At 38.5% G+C, this 19,867-nt stretch overlaps 1 protein-coding gene across 1 annotated transcript in view; it reads left to right on the forward strand.

Moving 5' to 3' along the window:
* The first annotated feature begins 2,827 nt into the window (after positions 1-2,827).
* The window catches only part of fam78bb (family with sequence similarity 78 member Bb), a 73,237-nt gene continuing 56,197 nt past the window's right edge, over positions 2,828-19,867 (forward strand). The window contains exons 1-2 of the mRNA XM_073867945.1: positions 2,828-2,945; positions 4,362-4,437. The gene's annotated coding sequence lies outside the window, so the exon portion shown is untranslated. The remainder of the gene's footprint in view (positions 2,946-4,361; positions 4,438-19,867) is intronic.

The following is a 19,867-nucleotide window of genomic DNA, read 5'->3' on the forward strand; positions in this document are numbered from 1 at the left end:
AAAATGCTTTCTGACACGGGCAGCGGTGAAGTTTGTCTTCATTTTTGCTAACAATCCTTTTCAACTCTCCATTACTATCCACCTATTAACCCATGTGCACTTTTCTCCTTATATTTTTGGTTACTTATGTTTCGCTTAACCCTCTTGCCCCTTTTCCTTAACCCCATGTCCTTTAAAGCCCCAATGCCCCTGCAAAGTGCCGTCAGACGTTTTTTAGGAAATAGAACGTGAACACTCTAAATGTTTATGAAATTCCAGAGGCTCGTTCTTATGGACTGTGTAATCGTTCCACTATCGGGCTAAGCGGCTTAAAGGATAATTCCGGTATTTAACACTTTGAGTCTCATTTCTGGTTTGTTTTGGATGAACTACAGTGATGGACACAGAAATTTTGACAATGGGTCGTGTCTTGAGTTTTTGACTCGTTTGGATGCGTCTCTTGACTGCTTCAGAGTGGGGGTCGATGGCCATGCACAAGCGTGTCATTGAAGCGGCACTTGACGTTCATTTTCGGAGCTGTGCTGCTCACCGAGTGGTTTGTGGTGTTCGTTGATGATTAAAAACAAGTTGTGTAGCGAAATACAGTTTCTGTTGTGTTTTATTTGACATTTTGTAAAATTCCATTGACTTTTCTTGGAAGACTGTTTGCTCGCTGATATATCACTCCGCCGCCGGGAAACAGAAAAGGGTCTGTTTGTTTTTACATGTGGTTGTAGTTTTTCGCTCGGTTTCTCTCAGAAGAAATTTTTCCCATATTTGTAGGGCTGGACCAGAATATTCGAATATTTGTTCCGTGGGTTGACATTTGATTTTCAGTTTTGAGATTCGAATATATATATAAATATTTTACAGCGTTAATGCAGAGCTTTTGCCAAGCAGGAAGTGCGCTTCACGCTCCCACTCTATAGGTGGCGCAGAGAGACCAACATCCAGAGCCAACAGCCACCAAACGCACACCAGTGGAAGAGATCGCTTCAAACGGAAAACGCGCTTCCTGCTTTGACATTCACGCTAATAATGTTGTAAATAACATTCAGTTTCTTGCAAAAACTGATTGATTTGCTTCACAAGACGTCAATATGTCACACGGAGTTATGGGGGATTACTGTTGTATTGGATATATATGCTTTAGCTCTTAAAGTGTGCGGATCTGTTGACTTGCATGACGGAGCACCGGGGTTTCTGCAAAATATCTTCTTTATTGTTCTGCCGATGAAAAAAACATATTGGATGGTGTAACTGTTATAAATAAACTTGATTTTGAAAGTATGCTACCGTTTTATTACAGTTTGTTGGACTACGTTCATTCATGCTTCAGACTCAAATATAGAGCGGAAGTATATACGCGGCTGTGAGGTATCTGAAAAAATTGTTCCACTATAGCAAATAACACGGATTGAAATCATACATTGCACCAATATATTTGTTTTTAATCATCAACGAACACCACGAACCACTCGGTGAGCAGCACAGCCTCGAAAATGAACGTAAAGTGTTGTTTTAATGACATGTTTGTGCATGGCCATTGACTTCCATTCTGAAGCAGTCAAGAGATGCTTCTAAATGAGTCGAAAAGTCAAGACTCGACCCATTGTCAAAATTTCTGTGTCCATCACTGTAGTTCATCCAAAACAAACCAGAAATGAGACTCAAAGTGTTAAATACCGGAATTATCCTTTAAGTACAACAGTATGCAAACCGTGTAAAGATAACATACAAATGTAGTCCTGAAAGAAAGATATAGCAAGATAATTAAATAGAGGTGGTAGTCGAGAGATTTGGAGATATAGATAGGAAGACAGAAAGAGAGAGATAAAGACAGAGATTTAAAGATATGGGAGAGAGAGAGAGTGATCACTGTCAGAAGCAGTGTGTGTGTGTGTTTCTGGCAGGCTACAGTGAAAGTTGAAGTCTGTAATGAGAACAGTGTGTTTTTCCCTCTAAGTTCTTTGCCCCAGCTGCCTATCAAAAACTAATATCCTCAAATTTGACGCTTATGTTGTCCTTTGAAATTAGAAAGAATCTGTGTCTAATGCTATAAGCCAAACCTGGCTCCCCTGAACTCAGCTTCACTTCCAGCACACTTTGCCTGACTCCCCCTCCTTCTTTCTTTTTTGTGCCACCGAAACCCCTGATTTTAAAGACCTACAGCATTCTCCTTGGAGTCTCTCGCCCTGCTCCCCGAGGCCCCTTGGCCTCTCTCTCGTTCTCTACTGTCTGTTCTTTTTTAAATACAGTAACACAATCTGCGGGAAACTGATATAATCTTTTCTAAACTATAAAAGTCAGTCACCCAGAGAAACATCTGCATGGTCAAATTTAAAACAAACTGTCAGGGAATCGGGTAACCCATAAAGAGAAGGCAGAGAGGTGCCACAAGGGGCTCCCTGATTTTTTTAACTTCACCTCGCCACAGACACTCTTCTTTTCATTTCATACTGTTTGTTCCTCCTTTAGCCTATCAATCCATTCCAGTAAATTCTATCGCGTTTCTCTTTTTCATCTTAGTAGAGCCCACCCAGGGAACGCTATTCTTGGAAGTTGATTTTATTAACCATTAAAGACACTCACAAATTTCGACTTTTTCTTTTGCTAGCCATCACACGTTCACAAATTCTGTTATTTAAAGGTAATTCCGAAGTTTCAGTGAATCACAAACTCACCAGTGACCGTGCAGTGGCCTGCACAAGTGGGTGGGGCCTGTCTCAAAATGTATGTGCCACTGTCCAGTAATAGTAAATAATAATAATTATTACTACAAATTAAAATAAATATCAATATGCGTATATACAACTGCCACTGACAATAAAAAAAAAAACGTAATACATTTTATATAAATATTTTTTGCCGGAACCATTTGGAGGAGGCGGAGCGGTAGGCGGAGTTTCCTTTGCAGCACTACGCAGATGTTACCGCACTCTTCAAATTAGCTACACGAGCGGCAGGTAGTAAGCTTATAAAGAAAATATACATTTATCCTACATGCTACTTTTGTAAAGATTGTGGCAGCATGCGAGTAATGCTTGACTAATTAGTAAAACTCGATTTCAGCAGCATTCTGATGTCGTTCTCGAAATGTCGTTCTCCAAGGCTCTTGTACATCCTTATGTTATTAGTTCAGAGAATTCATCTAGTGAAATTAAATTTAAGACCACATCCAACTCTTAATTGTAAGGAATTTATATCTTTGATTTCATCATGCAATACTTAAAATTAATTAATATTAACTATTAAATGCTGTATAAGTGCAGTTCATTAGGTTCATGTTAACATGTAGTTAAAAACCTAATTAATTACTGATCAAAGATCATGTGCGGCCTCGCGAGTGCAGCCTGATTCTTGTTGTTTAACGTTACTTATTTAAGGCAAAATATTGTACTTAAAGGGATAGTTCGGCCAAAATTGATATTAAACCCATGATTTACTCACCCCCAAGCTGTCCGAGTTGCATATGTCCATCGTTTTTCAGACAAACACATTTTCAAATATATTAGAAAATGTTTTAGATCTTTCAGTTAATTAAATGTGAAGTCACAGGGTCCACGACCCCCAAGGCCAAAAAAAGTGCGTCCATCCCCCACAAAACAAATCCAAACGGCTCCAGGATGATAAGCAAAGGTCCTCTGAGGGCAATCCGCACGGTGTCGCTGCAGAAATATCCACATTCAAAACTTTATTAACGAAAATAAGAACCTTCCGGTAGCGCCGCCATCTTAGACTCCTCTGTATTCAGGAGAGAGTATTATTTCGGAGGGCGTGGGCACAGAGCAGCAGCAGAGTAGCCTCTGTAGGCTGCGTAAAGGTCTGATCTTGAATGCGGACGCGACTAAGATGGCGGCGATACTGGAAGGTAGTTATTTTCGTAAATAAAGTTTTAAATATGGATATTTCTACAACAAAACCGCACGGATTACCCTCAAAAGACCTTTGTTTATCATCCTGGAGCCGTTTGGATTTATTCTGTGAAGGATGGACGCACTTGTTTTAGACTTGAAGGTCGTGGACCCCGTGACTTCAGGTATAGACTTGTGTCTATACCTGTCAAATGAAATATGACCCTCATTCGCAGTCAGTAAGAAAACACTTCACAAAACAACATCCCTTGGGGCTTTTGGATCAAAGGCGTGCATGTTTGGAAAAATCGAGTGATTTATATGTTTACTTTCAATTTCTGAAGAGAGAAGTAATATTTATTCAATTTTTATTCCAAACGCGGCAATATGAGCCACTAAGGTTACATTATTAATTAATTAATTAACATAATTATTTATTTGTTTTAATTGAATTTTACATTATTACATTTATTAAATTATAAATACATTTGATTGTTATTTGATTCTTTTTTTTAATGCCCTTTTTAGTCCGTCCTCCCCTGCCCGTGAAGAGGTCTATGCACGCCACTGGTGCAGCTAGGATGCTGGGACGTGTTCAGTTGAGGTAAAAATTTATTGCAAAGTCCAGATTGCAACATTTTGCCATCCTATACACCTCTCCTTATAGTTTCATGTAATGGCAATGAAAAGATTATTAGTCAGTAATTGAAATACCTATTTGCAGTCTTTCACTGCAAAACTCTTAAAAGTAGGCTACATGTAAAATCTCCAGTCACTCTTCACGTCCTTTTTGAATAAAAGCAAAAGACTAAAAAAAAATCTGTCAATATTTGGTAAACCTCATTTAATCGGGTAAAAAAGCTCTTGACGTATGCATGTTGTATGCATCCAATTCTTCTTCTGTGCACTTAGAGGACTTTGCTGAAAAAATGTTGTGGCGTTTAACAGATTCTGCTAACAAATCAGTATTTCTGTATACCCTGAGGCCAGGATTAAGTGGGTTTGAGCAAAAGTTTTCCAAAAACGTATAATTCGTGGCAAGTTTTGACAGTGGCGTTTAGCTTCGCCCTTGCATCTGAGCTCTTCACATCTACAAAAGATATGAAATATGTATGTTTATGGATTTTACTGATAAAATGCCCCATACTTGTACAAACATGCAACATATTTTAAAATACTACAAAATTGGCCATTTTAATTTAAGTAACGAATATGACACATATTTGTGACCTTGCCTGTGAAATCCAAGCTAAAGTTTCATAATCCAACTATGTCATTTGGAGCATCAAAGTTTGATTTTACTCACTGAGCTATATACAGTATGTGTTTACATGAAGCAGTATGTATGCATGTGTGCATGTCCTCTTGCCTGTTGAATTACACTTTGGATGGGTTTAATTGCCACAGTGACCCACCGCTGTTAGAGAGTGAACCCCGGCAAAACGCACAGACAAACACCTCTCACAAACACACTAAAGACTTAAATCCGTCAAGTGTCCTGAGCGCGTACAGCAATCTCGACGTTTGAACGTATAAATACACACCCTGCTCAGAGAGTGAAAACATATTAAGAAACACATACCAATGAAGAACACACACACACGCACTTGTGAGCTCACTTACTCTCTCTGTCACACTGGGCAACTAATCTCACCACAAATGGGTTGAATAACACCCGCTGCGTGGTGTTAAATTGGTAGTAGAGAGTGTGTGCGCATGTGTGTCCTTTGTGCGAGTCAATAACAGCGGATCAGGCTAATGCCGGTTCTAAATGGTGTCTCTAATTACTTGGCCTGGAGATGGCTTTTAGCTAAATCACATGCTTTCTGAAGAGCCTGTATCAACAGAGACAAGAGCTTGAACAATTACACTAGTCCTCTCCCATCGGCAGACCGTGTGGCTTTACCCATCAGGCCCTGGCTCAGCGACGCTCCCTCATTAGCTGCTCTCCTGGACCAGGATGTTTTCCCCTGTGTCTCTGCAACCTCACACGGCTATGGAGAGGCCTGCTATGGAGAGAGCTTACTTATGTTAATGTTTTCACTGGCTGTGTGAGAGCGAGAGAGAGAGATATGGATAAACAGAAGCAGAAGATGAGTGTAGAGTGGACCGCTGGTTTTAATTGATACTGGAGAGGTGTAACATGATTATTCTGTAGAGGACACTACTATTGCGCTTACAGAAACACACGCACACACTTAGAGCGAGCAATGTGGGCACAGCTCTCATGTTTAATGTAACATGACAATAGCGAACATTTTGACTTGGATTTATAGCCTCTCGACAATATTTGGTCAGCTGTTTATATCGAACAGCAGCTGGGTGTTGAAAAATTTCACACAATTTTCCATTTTTTTCATTTGCGCATTTGTCCAACACTGTTAACCCAGATATTGTCTTTACTTAAACAATCAAGTAAACATCACTTATTATTTTCTGATTTGAAGCCAAATCTTAAAAAGTGTAGTTGATATAACTTTTAAGCTTACAAATCCATTAAACTAAAACATTCAAGTAAAATGAACTTAAAAGTATTAGTTCATGTTGTGAGGAATACCCATAATCCTTTGCGCCTGAATATTTTGATTATTTTCTGCTTTTTCACAGAATAAAAACTGATAAGAACTTGCACTACTCAAATATTTGTTAATAAAATGTCATATAGGTTCTTATATTATTGATGTTGTTTTGTTGTAAATTATTATTTTGTGAAGTCACCATTCAGGTGATCAGTGTTTCCGTACATGAACGCTGTTCAGAACATTTTATTGTATTTCTCTTCACAGTACTGACAATGTATGTCAAAAACACAGTTTTGTGTGTGTTTCTGCAGAGAATCACGTTAATTCAATGATTGACTTAAAGTCAGTCATTAATTTTGTGTTATAATGCCATTTATAACATCAAAAGTAATATAAAGTGATAAAAACTAAAGTTATATGCAACTAGTTACCTCACAAATTTCTAGTAATGTCAACTAATCCGGGTTAAGAGTGCAGGAATATTGGAAGAATTAAACATTAAGTCTATTCAACTTAAAATTGTTGTCATTGTGCACACTGCACTTAAATAAAACAAAGCTTTCAGTGAAAATTAATAACTTTACAATTAAAGAAATAGAATTACTTCTTTAGACTTAAATTCTAATTTCAGTTAAATTGTCATGTTGTGTTAAGTGCACTTGAAATTAACACAAAGTTAAATGAACTTTATTGTTTAAGTACAATAAATCATCGTAAAGTTTGGTGAACTAAACAATTTAAGTCAAATCTACATAAGCACCAAAAGTAAACTTAAATATGCAAGTTTTGGGAAACCCCATTACTCAAATGATTTTAGTAAACTCGTTCCCTCAATTTAACTGAGTTCAATCAACTTAGGGTTTTCAGTGAAGGCGACTTACTGTATGGTGCATTCAAGCTATACATTTGTATCAGTGTGTGTGTTCCCTGGGATCAAACCCATGGCCTTTTGTGCTGCGTACACAATGCTCTACCAGTTAAGCTACATGGACACTATTGTTACATTTTCTTAATCTATCTGTGTAACTTAATTTAGTGCATTGTGTTCTTTAAAATGTTTTGTGTTATTTCTATATTGTCTGTCCCAAACTCTTTCCTTTTCCTCCATTGTTTAGAACAAAGTCAGTCCCACGTCAAACTCACGCCATTGGTTAAATCAATGTTGGGCGGCTCAAACAAAAAAAGCATTTCTGATAGTGCCAGATTTGCGTATCAAACTTGGATTGGAGATATACACTTGCAAAAGATTTACATTTATCACAGGCTCATTTCTAGCCAGATAGTGGCAATGAAATCGTGTACATAGAAATATAGAAAAAAGATAGAGAGAGAGAGAGTGAAATAGAGAGGGCGAGTAAAGAGCTAAGTGGGGTTGGCTCTCTCAATAGCCACACTGCTCCACCCTATTAGCCTCCAACCATCCTCTTCATCCAACAGCACCATCCATAACTCAACATTGACTCCAAACACTATCTCTCTCAGAGAGTAAAAGAGGAGGGTTGAAGGGGGCAGCCTTAAAGTACGGGTGGCTGTGGCCCTTCAGTTAAAGAGCTTTGCAATCATTGTGCATATTTCATTTTGCACCATTTCCAAATCAACAGTCTCTTTCTGTGCCGAAGCCCATGTGGCAATCATGAGCGGTCCTCTTCAACATAGTCATCTTCCATTGGATCAACATGTGCCAGCTACACGCAGTATATTTATAAAATCAAGGTGTGGTGTGTAATAGCTGTACCATTAGCAGCACCAAACAGATTTCTCAAACAGTCCGTTTCTTTTTTAAGGGACAGGTAACTCAAGCATCTGGTTCAACCATTACTTTTAAAATCAAGTTTTGGCTGGCTAGCATAGCCCCCATTATCCACCATCTATTTCTGTAAAGCATATTTCTCCATTCAAATGGCTATTTATTTTATATTATATAAATGTGACCCTGTCTGTGAAATCCAGGCTAAATTCTAATAATCTAATTATAAGATTAGGAGCATCAAGTTTGATTTCTTACTCAGTCAATATTAAAGATATCAAGGTTATATTTTCACAGAATGTTCTTCACATTTTGTGAAAATATAACTTTAATGTTTTCTATGTAGAAAAGTGTCAATCACAAAATATTACTTTAGCTAGGTTTTTACAGGCAGGGCCACAAATAAATTTTTGGTAAAAAAAATATTTTTATCAAAACCCTGTATCGCGAAATTATAGTGACGTAAATTTGTGATTCTTTTCCGTGACACTCACATTTTTCCGTGTTTTACTTGACCGTATCACGTATTTCTGTTTACGTGTCATTGTCACATATTGGTTACTCAACTGTTTTGTCCTATTTTCAAACCATTGTCGCTTCGGTTTAGGGTTAGATTTGGTGTTAGGATGTTACTTTAAGTATTGCTTTATACTATTTTTTTCTGATTTTTTATATTTTCTAATTTTTAAACCATTGTCGCCTGGCGTTAGGGTTGGAATTGGGTTTGGGTAAGGATATCATTTAATGTAAATCTAACCATAAACCGTAGAGACAATGGTAAGAAAATAGGACAAAACAGTTGGGTAACCAATGACACGTAAACAGAAATACGTAATACGGTCACGTAAAAACGCGGAAAAGCGTGACAGTGCCACGGAAAAGAATCACAAATTTACGTGACTATAGGTACGTAATTTCGTGATACTGGGTTGTTTTATCCACAAGTAGCCTATTATAGACCTATTGCAAAGGATTGCAATATAATTTGCTACCACAGAAATGAATTTGCAAATAAATTTGATTGCAAACATATTTAAAAAAAAATAATGTGTCCTAACAAGCTTCCTACACGCCCATTTGTCGATCCCCATCCTCCATTGTTTGCGTAAACTACTTTAAAAAATTTTGGGTTGTTTTTAACCCAGGGCTGGGTAGCTATTGGACAGACATTTCTGGTTAAAATGACCCAAATAATGGATTGTTTTACCCATCTGCGGGGTTACTGTTAATCAACCATGTTGAAACAACCCAGCAGTTGGGTTAAAACAACCCATTATTTGGGTCATTTTAACCCAGAAATGTGTTCTGTCCAATAGTTACCCAGCCCTGGGTTAAAAACAACCCAACATTTTTTAGAGTGTAGTCAATTCCTTTCTCAAGATCTATAACATAGTCTCCCCAAAAGTCATGCCATGTCATATGACATGTTGGCATGTTCAAACCGGGCACCACAAAGCCACAATTATAACACTCTCCAAAGAACTAAACCTACAAATTACTTGCTTATGGTAGTCTCTGAACTTTGGGATAATAGAAAATGTTCGCGTTTATTCTTGAAGGAAGAGACCAGAAACATCTTTTGAAAACTGTTGGGTCTGCACTTTCAAGAGGGACAATCGCACAAGCCAGCAAGAGTGGTTCTCTCTCTCTCTCTCTCTCTCTCTCTCTCTCTCTCTCTTTCTATCTCTGCTCTCTGCTTCTTCTTCCCTCACACAAAAGCCAGCTGGTTGGATCACTCAGTTCAGAAATGAAAAGAAGGACATGGCATTTTAATGGGAGGGCTAACCGACAAGAGAAGGGAGAAAATCGAGAATGAGAGCGTGTGTGTGTGTGTGTGTGTGTGTGTGTGTGCAGAGCCTAGTCATGCTGCTCCTGAGCCTTTTTTTCTAAGTGATTGCCCCCAATTAGATCTGTGTTCGGGTGGGTGAGAACACGCTGGGTTCAGGGAGGGGGTTTACGTTGATAGTGCCCGGTCTCCTGCTCATTAACCCCAGTCAAACATAACCGCAATGCAAAAAGAACATAAAAACACATTATTTTGTTTAATTGCAGGTTTTCGTTTTAATCATGTAAACAAGTGTACGCAGGCAGAAACAGGCTTATTTTGTTTTTACATGGGTAACAGACTACAGGTATGTGTGTACACTGTCAGGAAAAAATGGTCAAAAAATTACACATACCCTGTAAAAAGGTCCTTATATGTACCATTTAGGTACCAATATTTACCTCTCTTGGGATAACTCTGGTTCAAGTAATCAAGCCCAATAACGCAATACCTTTATGTTTACTGGAGGTCTTTCAAGGGTTTCGTTTTAAATTAAAACATCATACCCAGCTAGAATACGGTTTGCAGCTGGCAAAATAAGCAGTAGTCCTAACTGTAACATCATTGGACTGAAATTGTGCTTCTGACTTAAGTGATGGTTGCTGTTGTGCACAGTAAAAAATGCAGGATAAAGTTAAAACAATTTAACAGATTTACTTAACAAATTAAGTTAAACAATTTGAACTTGCTTTTATAAGTTATGTCAACTTATCACAGGTCAAAACTAGTACGTTAAATTGATTTGCAAAACCAAGTTGTTTTAATTTCATGCTGCATTTATATTCATGTGTTAGGTGATAAGTTCCTACAATTCGGATTAGTTTTGTATTTGGTGTTCATGATGATGTTACCATCCCTCAAAACGGACAAGTGGCTTCCTGACTTTCTTTTCCTCCTATCCACCTGCAGTTGCGGCCGGTGACTTCTTTTTTCAAGGGTGCTTGATGCAAAGTTCGTCACAACATGTATGTAGCCCCTCATGTGTGTGGTTTCGTAATTTCAAAATATGTGTTCTGCACGACGAGTGATCGTATGTGCATCACGTCTCTTGTCAAAATAAGTGACTGCTGCAGATGCGTCTAAAGGGTTTATGATGCCAGATACTCGCATAATCTCATGCGTAATCAGAGTTTACTGTTAAGGGAGTGTCTTGCGTGTATTTTGTGAACGTGAGCGTCTCTTTTATCATAAACTGTTTTGAAGCGTGTGCAGCAGGCACTTATTTTGAAAAAACATGTGATGCACATGGTTAACATGACGCAACAAACACATATTTTGAAAACACAAGCAACACACGACACTCCGAACATATTTTTTAAATTTGTTTCCCCCCGGATGAGCAGCCACGATCCATCACTGTTCACCTGTACACTAGGAAAAAATCTTTGCTGCCTTAAGTTTTTTTATTAACTCAGATTTACAATTCAATACAATTACTATTGTTTCTATTGACTAGAGGTGGGTTGTTATAACTTATAAATAGTTGTAATATGTCAACTTCATTTTATAAGTTATAGCAACTCATCTGTAGTCAAAATAAATAGTTTTATTAAACTAAAAAATTTAAGGCAACAAAGAAGTTTTTTACAGTACAGTACAGTATCATGAATAAGCAAAATAGTAAAATCTCTCCATTAATCCCTGTCTGTTCTGAACAACAAACTGTGGGATTCTCAGCCGACTTTTATTGATGTGCTGGTAATACGCTGTGAAAGCCATGAGTTACAGTTTCAATTTGGCTGGTTTAATATCACTTTATGGCTAAATTATTGCGTAATAAATTGGTTCCATACTCACCAAGGTGACTGTGGAACAAAAAGGGAGGCGGAAAAGAGGTAAATCTTCACAAGCGACTGCTCTTACTTTTTCATATTAAATAACAGGAGGACCGCCCCTACAGCTGCCCTAATGCACATTAAGACCCTCATACATTAACAGATTGTCACTGTCATGCATGCACGCATTCAGTCCCTCGATGCAATATTGACACAACAGGTGTGGAAGGGCAAAAGGGGAGAGATTACTGCTGCAGTTCTTTGTCTCCTCTGGCTTAGACGGTTAAGGGAGAGAACGACGGAGTTGAGGAAGCCAACATCCATAAATCGCCATGAATGTGTAAATACCTCTGCTGTGCATTCCAGCAGAAGAACAGCAGTCCAAATTGCTACAAGTTACTTTCTTTCCCTGCTGCTGTTGTTTTAATGCAGCTCTCTCTCTCTCTCTCTCTCTCTCTCTCTCTCTCTCTCTCTCTCTCTCTCTCTCTCTCTCTCTCTCTCACACTGACCCCTAGGAGGCTAATAGTTTAATATGAGTCAGGGCTCTCCATTGAAACCCAGCCTTAGTGATTTGAATGATCCTTATGTTTAAGGAAATACTCCCTCACTGTCACATACTAATAGAGAGGGTAAAGAGCAGTAATCTGACAGCATGTTTCCTCTCAGAATAGCTAAAGGGAAAAGGCTACGCAATCACTCTACAGTTAAACCAAGAGAATGAGAGAGAGAGAGAGAGAGAGAGAGAGAGAGTTAGTTTACATTATCATCAGTGTTGCTAGAATCGTGTTTATGTTTAAATAACCACTGTAATTATTTGCTTGGACAACACGGTTACCTACACCGTCCGCTGCTTAAACTTGTCTGAGTGAGACTAATTGAGTGTGTGGGAGAGAAATTGAACTCCTAAATGGGCAATGTTTTCTTTTTTCGTGTGTGTCATGACATTGTTTGTCATCTCAGATACAAGAAGCTATAGAAAAACAGAGAATAAAGTCTCAAAATAACCCTGGATTATGCAATATTTATCGCTACTGGAAATAGTCTTGGAAATTTGCCCTTGATTTTTCTCAGGCAACATTCCAAAGAATAGGGAGCTGACTCGGGAGCACACGCTTCCTCAGACGGCAGTGTTCCCATGACTTTCACCCTCATTAAGCCGGCATTAAAACTGATTCGAATCTGTCTACCGAGACAGGAGAAAATCCATATTATATTTCCCCTCAATGTTATGTAGCCAACCCCCAAATAATGACATAGCACCTATCGTTCACCTGACAGACTTTTGAAAAACAAAGAACCGCATCAATAAGATTACATAGCTGTACAGATGAGTACTCATTGACAATACAAGACAGTAACAGTATTGACACTAATTTGGACAACAGGAAATAATGATTTCCAGCTATATAAGACACTAAAGAAAGCATTATATTGCTATGGCCTGTAACATCTTGTGATCCATGACAAAGACCAAATTATTAAAATAATTTAAATATAAATATTTATAGAGTTTGGTTCCAAAACGCAATAAACGCCATTTAAAAAAAAATTAGCTATCACCAAAATCAGTATTTTATCAGGTCAGTATTAAAAAGTACATTCTTAATTTTATGCAAAATCTGATATCCTCCGTGTTATTCTGTCATCTTTTCTCCCTTTTTCCCCAAAATGCAATAAACGCCAGTCCTCCTTCTCTGCAGAATGCAATAAATCCGCTTAACCAATTACAGCACACCATTCCACGCATTTGTAAACAACAATGGCAGCGCATTGAATACACACGGAATCCTAGTTTTCGTCATCTACTTTGTACTCCGTGATCAACAAACAAACAAAAACAAAATAATACTTTTGAGGGCATTGATAAACCTGTGGTGGTTTTCTGTGGCGGGGAAGAAACATAAGCCACTCGGGCGGAGGAAAAATGACGGCTGTTGCTTGTTTTCACACGACAGCATCAAGCTTCTGTCATGCTAACACACTGACCCCAGGGGATCTTATGAAAAACTTTCCATTATTTTACTCGAAAATCGAGCAGGACCAAAACATTTTACAGCTGATCGCTGTCAAAAAAGTTCATTGGCGACGTCCCAAGGATGACAGCAGCAATGGCAGTATTCTTAATATGACAAAGCAAGTGTTTTCATTAATTCCATTATTGTTTATTTTTTTAATCATTGTTTACCACTAGTCAACTAATGAATATAACATGGCAAAGATGAATGCACATTTATATATTGATTCAATAGATTTATTTAAAACTTGTCATGGATTTATTGCATTTTGCGGAAAAAATAATAATTTTTATAATAAATCTTTAAAAATCTTTAAAGATTTAAAAATTATGAATTTTTAATGTTCTTATGACCTAAAGGTGCTATGTGAAAGTTTGTAACAAAAACAGTGTTTTCATCTTGTCATTTTCTTGGTATAGAAAACACATTTTTACAGAAATTAGTCAAAATGGATTTATTGCGTTTTGGAACCAAACTCTTCATTTAAAAAACAAAACATAAAAATAATGACTTTGGTCATCAATTGTACCTGTAACTATATAATTACCCATGTGATTAGTCTGTAAAACATGGATGTTGCACATGCATCATTAACGTAGCTTTTAAGGAAAGCAAAACAAAAGTAAAATAAAACATTTTGTTTGCACTTTACAATAAGGTTGTATTTGTTAATGCATTAGTTAAATGCATTAGAAAGTGTAACCATGTTACCTGTGTCCCCGTAAACCATGTTTATAGCATAATTAACATGTCATTATACAATATTTATGTTTCCCTAAACCACATATACCACCCCCAACACACACACATAAAAATTAAAATCAAATACTTTTATGTTGGATATCTGTGCACCGCAAGCTTTTGGAAACAAGAAAATTTGACAAAGCTAGATGCATTTCCCTATATAATCCTATAATCCTATATTACATACAAAGTGTACTATAATCTTTTGGATTGTACTTGAATTCTAGATGGATTAAGAACTACTTTTGAAGTATGTTAACATGTTAATGTATGTTTTATGTTATGGTTCATAAAGAGAACACACACACACACACACACACACACAAATGAATACACCATCAGCCACTGTTCTTAAACTAGGCTCGCCAACTTTCCCTTACCCCCCCCCCCCCCCCCCCACATCAAAGGCCATCAATCTCTCCCTGTACAGAGGGAAAGCCAAATATTTAGAAAAGGCCCAAGCCCCCATAAATCTGTTGTGGGAGAGAATAGGGAGAACACGATATACCCCAAACACACACACATACACACCTATCTCCCATCCCAGTGCTCTCCACACCTCCATCAGCCAGAGGAAGCATGGGCAGAAAGGACACGAGAGAGAGAGAGTAAAAGAGAGAGAGCGAGAAAAAGAGTGCTAAAGAATGGAGGCTGCACTGTGCCCAATTTTAAAGGTGCATGGGGAGTCTTAAACTAGGTAGAGAAGTATATAGTGCCCCCTGTCTTTAAATACACACATGCAAAAATGCAGACATATGCAGAGACGCAAACATGCCCTAAAAATACATTACTGCCTCCTTAAATCTTGGTTACGGCCCACATACTAACACAAATGCAATCCCCAAAACACAATACACACACACACTTGCCATGCGGAAACCTAGCTCCCTGCCTTTGATTTACAATAACAAGGCTTGGTTCCACTCGACTAGGCTGGCAAATAATCTAGACTATTTATGCCTCCTTTCATTGAAAAACAATATGGTGTTTTGTGTAATAAAGAAAGGAATGCTGTACAGACAGGTCAGAGGTCATGGCAGGAGTAAATTGAGGGCAGATGAGGCCTAGTGGAGAGTTTGGTTTGTGAATGGAGCCATACGGAGGTGAACGGAGAAGACGTAAAAATGTTTAGTTTGCTCTGAGTGAAGAATGAGGAATCAACCTGAAGAGCTAGAAAGCTCTTAGCATCGCTGAGCTAAATGACATGAGTTTATCCGTCTTACAGCTGACCACTTCAATGAGAGCATGCCTATTGTATATGGGAAACGCATTGCTATGCTGACACACACAATCACAAGCTCTTATCATCCACTTCATACCTTATTTCTATACAACGGAAAATGGAAAAGAGGACAGAATCTTCAACCAGAATCCGAGCTGACATGTAACAAGCTAGGATTATACCGTGTGTTTCTTTTTCCCAGTCATCCCAGTATGTCCCTTAGGGTCAGAGTAGAAGATTGATCCAGAAACACAACACAACACAACAACCTACAGCCCTGACAGGTGTCCGGATCAACTACAGTCTTCCTCTGGGACCCTCTTTGGATTAAAAGCCACCTCAGGCCTTTCTGACAGCAGATCCAACTCTCCACCCGAGCATCCAGCAATAGGGTGAACTAATGCTAAAATGCAGGTGCGCATCTCACGTTGCAGTTTGTTGGTATTCCTGGCTGTCCTGCCCAGTGAAATGTCACCTCTCTGAAGGCCTCCATCTATTTTGTGTATAAATGTCAATAATGAGTTATTCAACCGCAATATGGCAGAGGATTCTTTGCACAAGTATTTCGTAACCTTTTTTCAACGCTGCGACTTTACTTTAAAACATTCGGGTATGTCTTGAACGTTTCCCCAGAGCTGCCCGGCCCCCCCTCACTGTTATTTAACTAACCGCTTCTCCTGTGTTTCTTTTCCCTGTTTATTCTTACAGCATTAATTCCACCATTTCTATTTCCTCTGCTCCTGTGTGGCCCGCGCAGAGAGAGCTCCCTTGTCTCAGTGTTTGACACGCGCCTTCCTGTGCGGCTGCCAGGACCCGCCAGGGACAGCAGAGGAACAAAGCTGTCCAGCGGTCTGCCCGATTCAATTACACACCTTGACCACAAAGAAAACTCAGACCGTCTGCACTCACAGACGCAGTGGCCTGCACTTCTGATACTTTTTGATATTTTCTGGTTTTGTTGAACTGACCCAGACTTGGACATCAGGGTGCTTATACACTCCTGTCCTTAATAATAATAATAATAATAATAATAATCTCTTCCATTTTCATGTAAGATGCAAAGGCATGTCTGATTTAATTTAATACATTCCATCTATCATATTATTTTACTATGCCCTATTAATACCCTATAGTCTCAATGTATTTACCGCTATAGCAGATTACAATCTTTTTATGAAGACAATAAATTCTGCTTAATCCCAGCCTCAGGCCATCTAGAAATAATGGTTTGTTTGGCAGAACCAGTTAAATAGATGAATGAAGGAGCACGTTCTCGCAAGGTGATACACTGTTTTTTTTTTACCCGGTTAAAGGAGGTTTGCAGGATATAATAGGATATTGACCTTTATTCAAAAAAGAACAGTGACTGGAGACTTCTAGAAGTGGATATTTTTGCATGTTTTGCAGCGAAAGACAATTCAATTTGTTAAAATTTTTTGTTGAATCAACTCGCATTTACGAGTCATTTCAACTTGCTATTGTTTATCTTGACTAGAGATGAGTTGTTATAACTACAGGTGAGTTATAAAATTAAGTTGAATTTTCTCAACTATATTTTATAAGTTATGACAACTCATCTCTGTTGACATGACTTGTAAATCTGAGTTGATTTAACAAACAATTTTAAGGCAGCAAAGTATTTTTTTACAGTGTAGTAACATTTGTGAAAATAAGGCATTTCAATTCAAGTAAAATTACTTCTAAACATAAGAGCAATGTTGTAAAAAAATGAAATATAAATTCATTTTGTTTTAATTGAGTTCATTTTGTGAAAATGACTTAACTTCTATACTGTTAAAAGTAAAATTGGGATCAACTTCAAAAAATTACTTCAAATGGTAATACTTAAAAAATTGTAAAAAAGTGAAAAACAATTTAAGTGAAAAAAGTTGACTTTTAAGTGATAAAAGTAATTTTTTGAAGTTGATCCAACTTTACATTGAAAACATTCAATATAAAAATAAGTAAAAATAAAAAAATATATCATTAAATATTTAGTTTATGTTTAGTATTGTGTGAGAGGAAAGAGATCCAGTAGCAAGAGTTAAAAAAAGACGTAAAACTTGCACCGCTACATTGGAAATCAATTGCCTGTGAAAATGGTCAATTAAACAATCTAACCATCATTACATTAAAATATCTGACCGCAAAACACTTAAACTAACCTATTAGAGTCAAGTTTTAAGAAGAACTAACATAGTCAGCAAATATCGTCTTGCTTTGATCTAAAAAATAAAATAAACAAATTTACAATGCGATACTACAACAGTTCTCTCTCTGTACTGTTCCCTGTATTATGTCATACGTATCATCCCTCAATCTTTTCCCCGTGCTCACCTCATTCCACTCACGAAGACATCAGACCACAACGGATGCCCCACCGGGCCAGGGAGGGTTCCCTGTCACGTAATTACTCTTTGCTGATCCTAATAGCACATCACAGACGCCGCCACTTCAGCCACCCTCCGTTTGGAAGCACCCGGTTGGAGACGTTCGTTACCCCATGACCTCCCACCTCAGCACCCAGCACCCGTAGAGGGACCCCCAACATCTAAACACTGGCCCCCTTCCACATGCATTGTCCCCTGGGGTTTAATTGGAGCGATGTTCTCTATTGTGCTCACACTCAATGGCATTGGAGAAGCCCATTGTAGGAGTGAATGAGGCCAGGAGTGTTCATTAGGTCCTGCGGCTGAATGGGTTTAACTGGGGGTGAGGGCCACAACACACAACGTCCCGGACCTCCATGGAAGGTGAAACCACAGTCGGTCTGACATACACTGACGCTTGGCCCCCTAAAAGGCCTGAAAAGACAGCTTCATTTGTTGTGGGGGCTTTCTAAGATGTTGTATATGGAAGAAGATAGTATTGAAGGAATGAGAAAGAGGAGAAAGAGAAAATGGAGGAGTAGAGGATCAGATGAAATAGCTCCCATTACAGGAACATTGCTTCTCTGAAGATAACTGGGCTGGCCAAACATGAAAGATCTGGACCTGCTGGGAATTAGCGGAGAACAATTTTAAACATTTAAGCCTGTCATACACTGGGTGAGAAACGCAGTGTTGCGTCACGTTACATCTAGGGTCATAAAGTTCAATCCCAGGAAACATAAATACTGATAAGAATGTACAGACTGTGATAAAAGCATCTCCAAATGAATAAATGAAACATAATCCATTATCTAAAATCTATCTTAAATTAAAACACACTTTCAAAATCAAAATATATTTAGAGCCATGATGGTTGGGTCGAACTCGGCTGACACGTTGTATTGGAGTGTATGTACACTTGTAAAGTGTACACGACTATGTGTGACTTTTTCAAACTTTTAAGAAGATGCCCTGAATAATGTGATTTCTTTCAGGGGGCATCAAGTGCATTTGTGCACCTTTGCAGACCACAGCGTGCCTCATGCCATTTGGTTGGCATACCGCCAGGCCCTTTAGACGAGTAAGCCTAGACTGAAGGGTTGTACCGGCTGTAAAAAGCCTCAGTATGTTTATCAAGGTTTTAGTACAGTTGCAGCTTGTTTATAGGTGCAATTTTGCAGTTATCTACCAGAACTTCCTGTAATCGACTCTGGGAACAAAAGTGTCTCCTAAGAATGTAAATTTAAATGTTAAGCCTGCCACACTGGTTAGTTAAACCTGTCCAGTTCTGATGTCATATACAATAAATCATTTACTCACCCTCACGATAAACAATCATAGTTGCGGGTTTAAAGCGAAACAGTGTTTAGGTCCAACTTTGGTGACCCTGAACGTAAACTGAGCCTCTTAGGTAAACTTTCTAAGCTTCCTCCACCCAGACGACACTGCCTCCAGCCCTGCCAGACCCCTGCTGCTCTGTCACTGGAGCCATGGTGCCAAAACTGCCCTGACAAACTCCAGCTTACACCCCGACCCACGTTCTTCACATCACCTATCAACAGCCCTGCTATTGAAGTTTCAGGTCCCCCCATTCTCTAACAAACACTCATGACCAATGTTTATGGCTTGGAGACCAAAGTCAATAGCAGAGGTCATGTAAATGAACACACACGTACACACAAGCGCAGCTAGAATTTAATGGTAATCTGACATCATATCCAGCCTGTCTTGCTTTTCATCCTTTGGTCGAGAGGAGCTTTTGTGGGCACCGTGTTATTCCTTTCATACACAAACACACTGTCTACCACCCTGCCA

Source organism: Misgurnus anguillicaudatus, chromosome 5 (assembly GCF_027580225.2).
Source record: "Misgurnus anguillicaudatus chromosome 5, ASM2758022v2, whole genome shotgun sequence".
In the NCBI taxonomy this organism is placed as follows: domain Eukaryota; kingdom Metazoa; phylum Chordata; class Actinopteri; order Cypriniformes; family Cobitidae; genus Misgurnus; species Misgurnus anguillicaudatus.